Genomic DNA, 12,936 nt, shown 5'->3' on the forward strand with positions numbered 1-12,936 from the left:
TTTCATTTGGTCATTTTGAACATTTTTGCTAATGAATATTTCCAGTCATCCTTAACGAGCTTTTTTTTGTCTTTTCACACATTAAAGACACCCTCCACCCATTTGCATATCAATGAATTTACTCTTTACTGGAAACACCGATGATGCAGGTTGTGGATTAAGAACTCCTACATACATTAAACTGGACTCAAATGGGCTTGTTGAGGTATGTTGCACAATCTTTAGTGTTACATAATTTTGTTGTTTTTGTAAAAAAAAAATAAGTGTATTACTGCAAACAAATCCCCAATATATCTGATGTCATTTGTATTTTTAAAGCACTTTCTATCATTTGGCTAATTGTGTAAAAGCATGTAACAGAAAAGCTTATTCACACTCTGAATAAAATTTACGTTTCATTTAACTTTTTTAAGATCACAATTCAACTTTGCGACAATTTCTGTGCAGCAAATGCAGATGTCTTTACAGGTGCAATAACTTTGTTTCCTCCATTCTGGTTTTCCGTTTTGGATTGAGAAATACTTTGTTGTGGCTTTTTAAACTCAATCATTTCTGCATCAGATGTTAATTTAATTAATCTCTACGTTAAGGTTAGACACCAGACATTCATGAGCACAACTCCATGTCAGAGAAAAATTGCAACATCCCTCAACACAAGTAAATGCAGCAGATTCATGATCTGTATGCCAGCCATCAGCTGATCATCAACCACAGAAAGTTTAGTGATCACAAGAAGAAATCCAGCTGATGATATCACATGATAACTGATCACATCAACCTCCAGCAAATTAACAAAAGTACTTCATGAAGAAAATATGCATATTTCCTCAAACTGCAACTCCCAACGCGGGTATGTCTTTAAAGTAACTTTATGTAACTTTCTGATCTTAAAAATATGTGCTTCTGACTTATTTTGATTGTCGAGTCACATTTTTTATCTAAAGTCCTGGAGTTGTCTTTGTCCAGCAGCTCCCCGAGCATCCCAACTTTCGCTGTGGATGCCACATCACATTACAGCCGAGTTTCACAGTACATGCCGCGCCACATGCCAGCAACTGGATATCAACACACTGGCTGTTTTGAATGTGCACCGTGGCTGATTCAACAAAGAAACGTAAGAAGACATAACTGGAGGAAGAGAGAAGATAGAAACCAAATTAGCTCTAAGTAGACGTCTCACTGAGAAAATCTGCTGAAGCTCAGTAGTGCTTCTCTAAGAAAGAGGAACAGAGACAATGTTTTTATAGACTATTTGTCATTTTCTCTCCCAAGACACTACAAACCGTGTATTCGTATTTGTATAAGTGTCATTCAGGAAACTGAGCCCACTCTGGAAACTCAATGGCTAATTATAAGGAATCTTATTACCTCTGTTTCCATGCATCTGTTGTGACCCTCCAGTAATTACTCCCACAGTTGAACTAAACAAGTACATCATGGCCAAATCACTCAGACCGCCACCTTCTTACAGGGGAAAGTTTGCTGGTTGCAGTGCACTTGTTTCATAGCTTATTTGCATTTTAAAAAGTACTCTCGCATTTATGAACTTTGATGACTTTTAGTCACATTTTGTAATATAATATAAATGTCTGCTTTCCTCACAATAGTGTAGTCAGTTTATGTTAAAAGCTAACAACTGCGTGGTGAGTCAGACCCTTAAAAAACTTATTTTCAAGCACTAAGTATTAAAAATCTTTGCTAGGATGTTGTACTAGCAGTCACTCCAGCTAAATGATTTAGCTGGCAGAGGTACCCAAGGCCATAACTCAGCTTAGCCATTCTAAATTAGAGGTCATAGGTCAAATCAATTCATCAAGGCCAGGTGGAGTGGAGTAGCTGATGGAGCAACACTCATACACTTCTGCAAACCCCACACATACATACATACACAAAGCGGTAGCTCTTTGATGTCAGGTGTTCTCTCTCAGGAAGATTTGCTGAGCAGGAACTGCTATTTCATAACAATCTGGACCTCAGGCAGCTGAGACGGGTTTCCATGTTCTTCCATTAATACTTTCTTTTTTTGTTGTTTGCTCTTTCAAAATAGATTAATTTACTTCCTTCCTTCCTTCCTTCCCTTCCACATGTTACAAAGAAAAAATCTGGCTTATCTAGATTACAGCTGTTAAGTGAAGTTTTGGGTGGAGAAGAATTTCATAGCCATTTTCTTTTTTCCAACATCAGACATTTACGTTAGAGGGTTGACAGAGATGGTGGAAACATGGAGAGGTGGACCGGAGAAAAAGAGGAAGAGAGTCAGCTGACATCATATCCTTCCTCTACAACTATTTTTTGCGACTACGTGCTGCTACCGGGGGAGGTAGTGGTTATAGCATCTGTGTGGGTGTGTGTGCTCATGTGTTTGTGTCATAAGGATGGGCTGTGGCTAGACAGGATGAATTATAACAAAGTTAGTCACCACACTGCCGATCACACTTCTCACACTTTCAGATGTCAATTACTGGCAGTCAGGAAATAAAAGGCCCACAATATCTGATAAATAGCTGCTCCCATCAGGTCAGGCTTACCAGAAGTACTGGAACATGAAATAAATGTACTCTTAACAAAATTTTTCTGAATGTAATACCAGTTAAATATGTGAGGCAATCCTATTTTTTAGATAGATAGATACACAGAAGACAGACAGAGCCAAGTCTCAAACCAGCGTCCTTCTTGCTGTGAGGCTCACCACACCACCACCGTGCCCCCTCTGGTATGAAACTTCAATAACAATTAGGTTAAAATAGGTAAAGCTTAATGAAGAGTGTTTAAAAAACATTATTTTGTTGGTATTAATTGGTTAATATCTATAAAAGTAAGTTAAAGCATGCATGTATTTCAATCAGAGATGTTCACAAGTCCTTTTATGCAAGTCCAAGTTAAGTTTCAAGTCCTATGGCTAAAGTCCAAGTCAAGTCTCAAGTCTTAGTTATAATGTTTAGTTTTTAGTTATAATGAGTAATTTGCCATGCAACACTTGCTATCTGGTCTGCTTATAGAGGACTATAATATACCTTTTATCTACTAGCATTTAGTAACGGCTCTGATCTTCAGCTTAAACTGTAAAATGATCCTCTCCTCTGGACAAGTTCTCGGCTTTACTGAATTCAGAAAACTTGCAGATGAACATGGAAATTTATTCAGATTAGTAAAGATGGTGAATATAATTTATCTAAGAGTTTTTAATGTGTACAAAAATCCATCTGATAAATTTTAAATAATTTTAAATACCAATGATGCAGTCCATAGTATTTTCATAGTTTTCTTGCTGCAACACACCTGATTCAAATTAACTTCTTGTCAAGTTCTGCGCAAGCCTCGTAATAACCCATTTATAATTTGACTCAGGTGTATTGCAGCAGGTAAACACGTAAAAACTGCAGGACAGTGACTCAACAGGTCCACAGTTGCTGATTCCTGTGCTATGGAAAAAGATCTGAATTGGATTTTTTTAAACTGTGTGAGATGAGTAAGGCAAGGTAAGTTCATATGTAGATCAGTTCAATGACAGGCTGATTCAGAGTGCTTTATGGAGACACTGAAACATCAGAAAATAAGAAGCACAATTTCAAATTAAAAACGAAAGAGGAAAAGAACGTTACATGAAAACTGTATTAAAACATGTTCAATCTTAAAAATGCAATCTTAAAAGAAACTATGCAGATTTGGAGTATAGAAAATATTTATTTTAAACTTTTTCAAATTGAATAACAAAAAAAACTCAATATTTTATTTAATTTAGAACCAATACCTGCAGGTCCAATAAATATTCCTTATATACCTAAATCAGCAACAGCTGTACTTTTCAAATAAACTGACCCAGTAAAACCTTGTTTACAGTGGGCCTGATCCCAGTTTGGTCCCAGTTTAAGGTCATCATGGCAAAGTCACAGTTTATGGAAACTGTGTTCAGTAAATGTCTCATTTTTTTTTCTGAATACATTCAGTTGAGCCAATCTGATGGAGATTTTAGAACAAAAGTATTACAGTTTTTCTCAGTCGCTTTGCTGCATTTCTCACATCACTGTTTACATTTGACAACAGTTAGTTTAACCTCCACAACATTTAGTCATTTGTGCAAATCATAGTAGCAGTTTCTCATTCCTTCCAACAAATTGCAAATGCTTTTGGACATGCATTAATTGCTTTCATACAACTCTCTGCTGTTTCATAACATTATCATTTGCTAATGTCATGTCAGTCAAAATTAACTAAACTTGTGAATGCTGAATAGTCATTGCATATAAAACTAATAGTCCTCATTTCATCGCTTGAGTCATTACATCCGAAAATAAGTTGAACTAGTTAATAAAATCTGTAAAGCAGAAACATTTCTTTGTAATATTTTCTTGGAATGTCTCCGAAATTGGCCATCTGCTCTCAGCTGACCCTCAGCTTTCACCAAATCCAGTAGAGGTGATTTTCTCTGCCCGGAGGTGGAAGGTGTATGACCAGTATCCACGTACAAATGGCTGTCCAAGTAGCCATGGCTGCAGGATGCAATGAGAGTCCTGCAGAGATTCACCACTTGAGGAGCAACCTTCCTTGCTGCATCGCAAGGGATGATATCCCATGTGATGTCAATGAAAATATGTGACCAGACAGACAGGAACGTCTTGATGCAGAGGAGTGAGTTAGTATGTTCAGCAACATACAGTAGAGTATGCACTGTATGTACATATAATGTACTGTTAGTATATTGTTTACAGTTGTTCATCACTCTACCTAGGTTAATACTTAAAGTTTGTTATAAGTGACTGAAGTGTAATGCTGTGAACTAATTACTGCAAGATGGCAAACATTATATGAAGTAAAAAATGTGGAAAAAAAAAGTGTTTAGTGTCATGTATTCAATTACTTTACTAACAACAGAAACGTGTAACTTCACTAGTTTGTAATTGGCTGTACATCTAGTGTGTAGTGCTGTCTTGGGCATTTGCAGCTAGTGTCTCAGAGATTTGACTTTTTTGTATTCAAAAACAGACTTATAAACTCAAAATAAAAACATGACAAAGGTGTTTGAGTACCTAATTCGTACTCAACGATCACAGGAATTTTCATTTTGATGGCTTTGACAGGTTCATTGATATAAAAACGATGCAGGAAAGGGATCGGACCCAGGAAGCAGACACAGCCACCGTTACTGCAAAATAACACAGAATTTATTGATTGACCAGTTGCGAAAATGGGGGAACAGAGGAGGAAGTCTTCACTGCACGGTGTGGTTCTGCCAGAAAAGGACAGTCAAGGTTATATGGAGCCTACAATTTCATAAGGAGGGTCAGAACTTGAAATAGTAATACTGAACCAGTCCTACTTAGTCCTTCGAGATCCAGGGCAGGGAGGTGAACCACCAGCCGACAGGTAAACAGATGGTCTCCCTCCAGGAAATGACGGCAGGCAGGGCAGGCAAAGAGTATGTTGATGCAGGAGTAGGCTGAGGTGATCAGGCAGACAAGGTGGACAAAGGACAGGCAGAAGCAGCCGTAGACTCATGAGATCAGGCAGGCAAGGTGGAAGTTCTTCAGGAGTAGTCTCAGGCCAAGCAGGAGAGATGACGATCTGGCAAAGAACTGTTGCAGCCTGCAGCTAGGTATACCCAGCCTCCTAATTACCTGATGCATGTCAGGAGTGTAGGAGGTGATCCAAACGAGCTTGTTCTCCACCTGCTGCTGAAAGCAGTTAAGTTAAACAGTTCAATTCAGAACAAGTCCTGACTGTGTCAACCACCCCATGACAAAAACTTGCTTTTGAGGATTGAACTATTTTTAGCAAGTGATACACTCTTGGAGGTTATCCACAAGGTTCTGCAGTTTGTACTAATTGTTTTGAGAAACATACTAACTGCCATGCAAAAATTAATTCTGATGTGAGAAATGAACCAAAGCAACTGAGAAAAACTGTAACAAGCTAACGTTTACACCTGTGGCTCTAAGCCCGTTGCTAACACAGATGCAAACATCAGCTTTTATATTACAGTGACTAACCTCTCCAGGTGTGTTTTAAAGTGGGCGAAGGTGGAGCCAGCGTCCTTGATTTTAATACAGACATTGCTGTTTGCTGCTCATATTGATCCCTTTTTATTAAGCATTTAATAAACAGAAGTTACAATGTCGCTGCAGCAGCAGATTCACCGGAGCTGTCAATGGTTTGATTATTTGTGCGTGCTGACATCGGTGTTTCGTCTTGGCAAATGACAGTAGAGAGATCAGAAAGTCCTCTAGTTGTTTAAAAATACTTTAAACTATTAATATGATGATTGCAAGATAACAAGTTAACTATCTTTATCACAAGATCGTGATTTATTTTTTTCAGTCATGGTTTTCAATCGTAGGCTTCCTTCCTTCCAAAACTTACAGATTTAGTCAGACTGATAAGTTTTGCTGAAAACATCTAATCCCTTCCATGCTGCAGTTTTGTATGTGTGTGTGTATGTGTGTGTGTGTGTGTGTGTATGTGTGTGTGTGTGTGTGTGTGTGTGTGTGTGTGTGTGTGTGTGTGTGTGATACACCAGTTGGAATTTCTTTCTCAACTTTCTGCTAGACTGACCATGACCATATAAAATCTATATCCTCCTCCCATCTGACCTCAGCTGTGTTTACTGTCGGCTACTGTGTTTGATTCCCATGACCTGGACAGACAGGAGATCCTGGGAGAAACAACACATGAATACAGACAAGTGCACATGCACACATTGCAATTTGGCTAGATGACTGAAGGCTGGGACAGAGAGGACAATCGATTGAATGGTAATGATAATAAAGTCTTTGTTCTCTCTTGTACTGCCGAGCAGATCATTTTTCAACATTTGGAAAACAGCTTGTTCTTCCCCTGGGCATCTAATCTAACTATAAAGTAGGTGTCACTACATGTGTGTCTGATCTTTGCTTTCTCATTAACTGTTCATCCTATCTATTTTACACTCATAGGGTGTATTGGTGAGAACATCAGCCAGCTGACCATGACTGTGAGGATACACTGATCTTTTTTTCAGAGCAGTAAGATCACGTGTGGATTAGCTCTGCTCCTCAGGCCTTGTTTTTCTTTTAACTAATGTAGGGAAACACAAACAAGGCAAACTTTGTGAAATAATGTGAGACCATAGATGTAAAATCAATCTAAATAATATCGTGTGTCTGATCTGCAGTCCAAGACAGATGTTGTTGACTCACTGCAACCAAGTGTTTTCAGCTAGTATGCCCTCACTCTTCCTGTGACAAGTGACTTTGATGACTAATTAATAAATTCATAAGCACACAGATAAAGTCAGAGCATTTTTTCAGAGTTTGGATGCACAGCAGTCAGCGTTTACAAGACCAGAGAACGACAGAGAAAACATACTGACAGCAAGTTTTGTGATGAGTAAACTGATGGCAAAGAAGTTGAAGCCTCATGCGTTGGTGAAAGAATGTATTGTTACTGCTACAGAGCTCTAGCTCCAGACTAAGTAACGTTATTTGAAAGCATCAATTTGTCTAAAAGAAAAGTTGCAGACAGGATCACTGATATGGCAAATAGTATATATGTATTTGTCTCTGGCCTGCGACAAGTAGTTTTTGTGTACAGGGTTACAGCTGGCTTTGAAAGTGGAGTTAGTGTCTTTGCTAGCAATACATGGAACAACCAAAGATGAAGCTTTGTTCCATCAAGTTGTCCAAACAATGACTGAATTTCACAGCATGGACCAGTGATGATTGCAAACCACCAAGAAATGAGCCACCTTGGTCTTGATCCTGATAATTTAGTCAAAGGCCTCTGTCATTTTCCATACAGAGAATCTGTGTGCTTGTTCCCTGAAGATGAACAATGGGATGATAACGGTTGTTTCTATTGTAAATTTTATCAAAAGCAGATTACTAAACAATCACCAGTTCAGGGAGCTGCTCAGTCAACTGTAGTCAGCTGTAGTAGCTGTAGAGTATGGAGAACTGGTTTACCATTGGAAAGTACAATGACTGTGTCGTGTCAACATGCCTGAACGGTTTTATAGTCAGAGGGAGGAAGTAAAAAAGAAAAAAAAATGGACATGAAGGGGAAACATGCTGTGGGGCAGTGATAACCAGTGGCTCTGTGATCTGGCATTCTTGGTGGACATGACCAAACACCTGTCAGAGCTGAATGTCAAGCTGCAACCAGCTTATCAGCTCTCTGCTCTCACATGTGACGGTATTTGAAGGGAAGTTAAGGCAAAATCAGCTGAAAATGGGCAACACTGTACTTTTCTACTCTTCAAGAGCAAAAGCCTTCTGCAGCAAGTGAATGCGCAAAATGAACCCAGGTGTTTGATGAAAGGCTTCATGATGTGAAAATGAAACAAAAGCATATCAACATGTTTACAACACCATTTAATGTTGAACCATTTAAAATTTTTGTCAGACCAAAGATGTTGAATGAGCTATCATCTTAATTGTCTTTATTTTTAGATATCACATAACACTTAGAGAACACTTCAAGCTGGAAGCTAATGATGGTTATATAAGAGCAGGTCCATGCTGGTGTGATAAGCACAGTTTACATATCTGATTAGTCGACTAATTGCCAAAATAATTGGTGACTAGTCGATTATCAAAATAATCCATTGTGGCTTGGAACAATATTCATGTGTGTGGGTTTGTAAGGGCCAGTAAGTGTGTGTGAGGTTGCATTCGGATTTATGCTTGTCAGTTTCTGCATCTGCGTCACCGCTGTAGGCACTGCGTAGCTCCGACCAGGCTCGACACACACCTCTTCCAGACATGACGTGCAGACAGTTACACAGAGGTACTCCTTTGTGATTGGTCAGTTTGGGATCCCGTGTTGCCGGATATCTGGATCTCGTCACTGAATTTGTGTGGTAACCACCGTTTTTAAAAACAGTAACGAGTGGATCAAGTTGATGAGAGATTGATCGAATTATTTCTTCATTATCTTCCACATGCTAATAAAGACACTGAATGATACTGGACACCATTGTTGTTTTAAAAGAGAAAATACCTACAGAATTGAAGCAAACCATCAAAAGAACTCCGCCCTGGTGAGTCTACCAGCCGATACCACCCCTGCTGCCACCTTCAGATTAGGAGAAGAAACTGTAACATGACACCAAAACGACGTGCACCCCCTACATTTGAGTCCGAGAGCAAACTCACCAGCATCAGCAACGCCGCAGGGAGGCATCACTTTAACGAGAAATGATCAAATAGTTGTTTAAAATATGATTACACAAGTTACAAACAGATTTCACAAGTTATTGTATATTGTGTTGAATAAGTTGTAATTGATGCTGTTGGATGATTCAGTGTGTGTGTGTGTGTGTGTGTGTATAAGTGTAACACTGACAGTGCTCAGCAGAACAGAGAAACCCTACCGCTGCCAGAGGTGCATTATAAACAATGTCTGCATACAGAGACCAAGCGTCACCTTGAACGATTTAAGAGGAACATTTCCTTACTCAGCCAGCTGCGTGCACATGCACAGACATGCACATGCACATGCACACATTCATGAACACAATAGGACATCGGAGACGCCACCGCTGCATTAGGTTGTCTGTGACAAAGACAGTCATTATTAGAATAGTTGCTGTTGATGCAGACCTTCATTTCAACCTGGCTAATGGCCTGCCCCCCCACCACACACACACACACACACACACTGATAATTACACATTCCTGGGACACATTGTCTCAGTTTTAAAGGTCTCTGTGCCCGTCTGTCTCCACGCTTCCATCTCTCCTCGCCTGACTACAACTCTTGTTAAGTTCCCCCATGGTTCAGACATCTTTCTGTCATCCCTGTGATTATACACACAAGCATGGGACAGTAACTTCTACTCTTAGATAACAGACTGTATCCATTAACCTTAGCCCAACTATGCCATCTTTCTCGTCCACACACACACACACACACACACACACACACACACACACACACACACACACACACACACACACACACACACACACACCCCTCCATATGACATACTATAAACTAAACAGGATATTACTCTAACCTTTGATTAACTTGCATAAATAATTTCTTTTCCTTTAAATTGCAGAGATAAATAAAAGATCCAGGGCATCTGTCACAAAGTAAACCATAAATTGATTTAGTTCAAGATAATCTGCATCGTTTGGAGGTTATCTTGAACACACAAAAACAATTTTCATTAACTGCAAAGTAATGAAATTATATGACATAGATTTTCATACAGCATTATATATATATATATATATATATATATATATATATATATATATATATATATATATCTCATGTGAGATAAAACTTCCAGCTGTGGAATCTGTGAGATGTGAGCTTTCAGTAGCGGCGTCGTTTGTTCATGTTCATGGGAGACATCATCTGTGTTTATGTATTTTTCAGACTTTATGTCGCTGGTCTTTGAATTATTTGTTGTCTTAACTGTGTTTGGTGGTGATAGAAATGGTTTTACTGAGCTGGTAGCTGAGATTCTGGACTTTCTGTGGATACCACACAAGTTTATAGTTACATCTACAGACCTGACGCTACACCCGGAAACAAGATGTTAATCGCTTAACTCCCTGTAGCGGAGGCTGCAGGTGCAGTCAAGCTAAAAATTAAAGTTTGGAGAATTTATAGGCCAAAAATCTGGATAATGAAACACTGAAGGTGCATGGATGGAAGTTATTGTGCATATTGTGAATATTTCTCTCTCCTCACCATCTAGAAGCTGTGAGATTCTAATCCTGCTTTCTGTCTGTTCATCTGATGCTGATATTCATCACATATTGTTCCTTCTGTGTTTAGAAGGAAGCAGCTTCACAGCTTTAAATTAATCCTGCTGAGTTTTTACCTTTTAGTTAGTAAATCCTGAACATTTCATCCTTCTTTCTCATAAATATTTGATTTTATAAATATATATGAAGAAATATTTTATCTGTTGGTGTTCAAAGAGAAAACTGCTGCTAAACCAGTTTATGTGTTTAGTGCAGGGCTCTGCAGCCTTTCCTATCCAAAGAGACATTTTCCCTCAGCCAGCTAAATAAAACTACTTTGAGACGCAAATGTTACGAGACTTTTCAAAAAGGCAACTTAATATATATATATATATATATTATGATTAGAATTTTATTGATTCTTTCTATGTAATACAAAGCAGTACAGCCAAAGATGCATAATATATGTAAGGAAAAATATAAAAAAAATATATATATTTACTACAATGTCATCTGCAAACAATGTTCCAGGAAAGAAATGGGGGGTGTAATTTTAGGGACAGGTAAGAATTTAAAATAATGCGATACTGAACAACAAGAAAATGATTTAGTGGAGTAGACTCTGGAACAGACTAAATGTTGAGGTGAAACAATATCCAAAGATCAGCCTGTTTAAGAAAAAAAATAATAGGTATGGGAGAGAGGGGGCTTGACATGTAATTGGGATATGGTTGTATGTAGTATAGCAGGTTTGTGGTGCATATTTACATCATATTGGATGTATGATTGCTTTGGCAAGGGCGTACACCAGTGTTTCTCAATCCTGGTCCTGAGGGACCACTGCCCTGCATGTTTTAGTTCTGTCCAACTCCAGCACACCTGATTTAGATTAATTGAACTGCTTGTCAAGTTCTTTGCAAGCCTGCTAATGAGCCATTCATTTGAGTCAGGTGTGTTAAAGATGGACACCTCTAAAACATGTAGGGCAGTGGTCCCTGAGGACCAGGATTGAGAAACACTACACAGATGCATCTGAACTAGTGGATGATGTGAATTGTACATTGCGGCAAATAGATAAGTATAATAGTACGTGATCACGTTGTATATTTATGTGTTGATGGATAATGTAGTGTAGGGGATATGTGTGGGTTGTTCATGTATTTATGTGCATATCTTGTATACTCTATATGTGTGACTTAGTGAACATGTAGTTGTGATGTTCATTTATTTATATTTAGACCGACAGGCAATTAGTTTATGTACTTTGTGTGACTTATATTAAGTGTAGCAATAAAATTTAGAAAAAAAAGTGGACTCAATAACTTTTTGTACTTTTTACTACTCCGTAGATGCTTTCTTGTTTTTCCTTTGTCTTCGTATGATTTTTAAATTTTGTTTTTCTTGTTTTGCTGGTATATTTGATTCATGATTAAAATTATACTTGTTCATCATCACCATCAATATCATCATCATGAAGTGCTGGGAAGAGATAAAAGGAACATTTAGAGATGAAAAGAATGAGAAGTGTCACAGCATTCTTTGACTTTGCTGTCTGACACCATACATTATGAGTCCTTTGAAGGTCATTTTCGGGATTAAGAGCCAGCCACCCTGCTGGGCGACAGCAGCTCGCTAACAGCAACACAGAAAATAAAATGTTTTCTGGGGATTTTAGCTCCCTCCCTTTATCATCAGGTTTGTTTGTTGAATAGTTTTTGGATGACTTATCTTTATAGTCATTCTCAAAGACCATTCTTAAGTTAAACTTCCTTGACAGTCAGCTACAGTCAACAAAACTGCTTCTATAAAAGCATGGCTCAGCACTTTGGCAATTATGTTGATCAAGATAAGACTCAAACCACTCCTGTGTATCTGTGCTAAGTATAAACAGGAGCTCGTACATAAAGCTATCAACATAGTCATGTAAAACTCTTCCTCTGTAACTTTTAATGCTGCATACAAATTCCTCAGTAAAATGTTGAGTAAAAGCTTGTTTTTACAGATTTTATTCAATATTCTCTTATAAATCTTGGATTTTGTTGTATTTTGCAAAAACAAAACAAGTGAACTAAAAATTCCTCGAAACCAAGTCAAGACATATGAAAAAGAATATAATTTAATCTTTAATATTCTCATATAATCAGTTTACAGTAAGTAAAGTTGGTTGCAGTGTATAGGATTTATTTACATTAATTACAGAGGGTATACTACAGATTGCAACCAGCCAAAGACCCGCTGCCTCACTCTGCCCCACTTTAAA

The sequence above is a fragment of the Melanotaenia boesemani genome, chromosome 1 (assembly GCF_017639745.1).
Source record: "Melanotaenia boesemani isolate fMelBoe1 chromosome 1, fMelBoe1.pri, whole genome shotgun sequence".
Lineage (NCBI taxonomy): Eukaryota > Metazoa > Chordata > Actinopteri > Atheriniformes > Melanotaeniidae > Melanotaenia > Melanotaenia boesemani.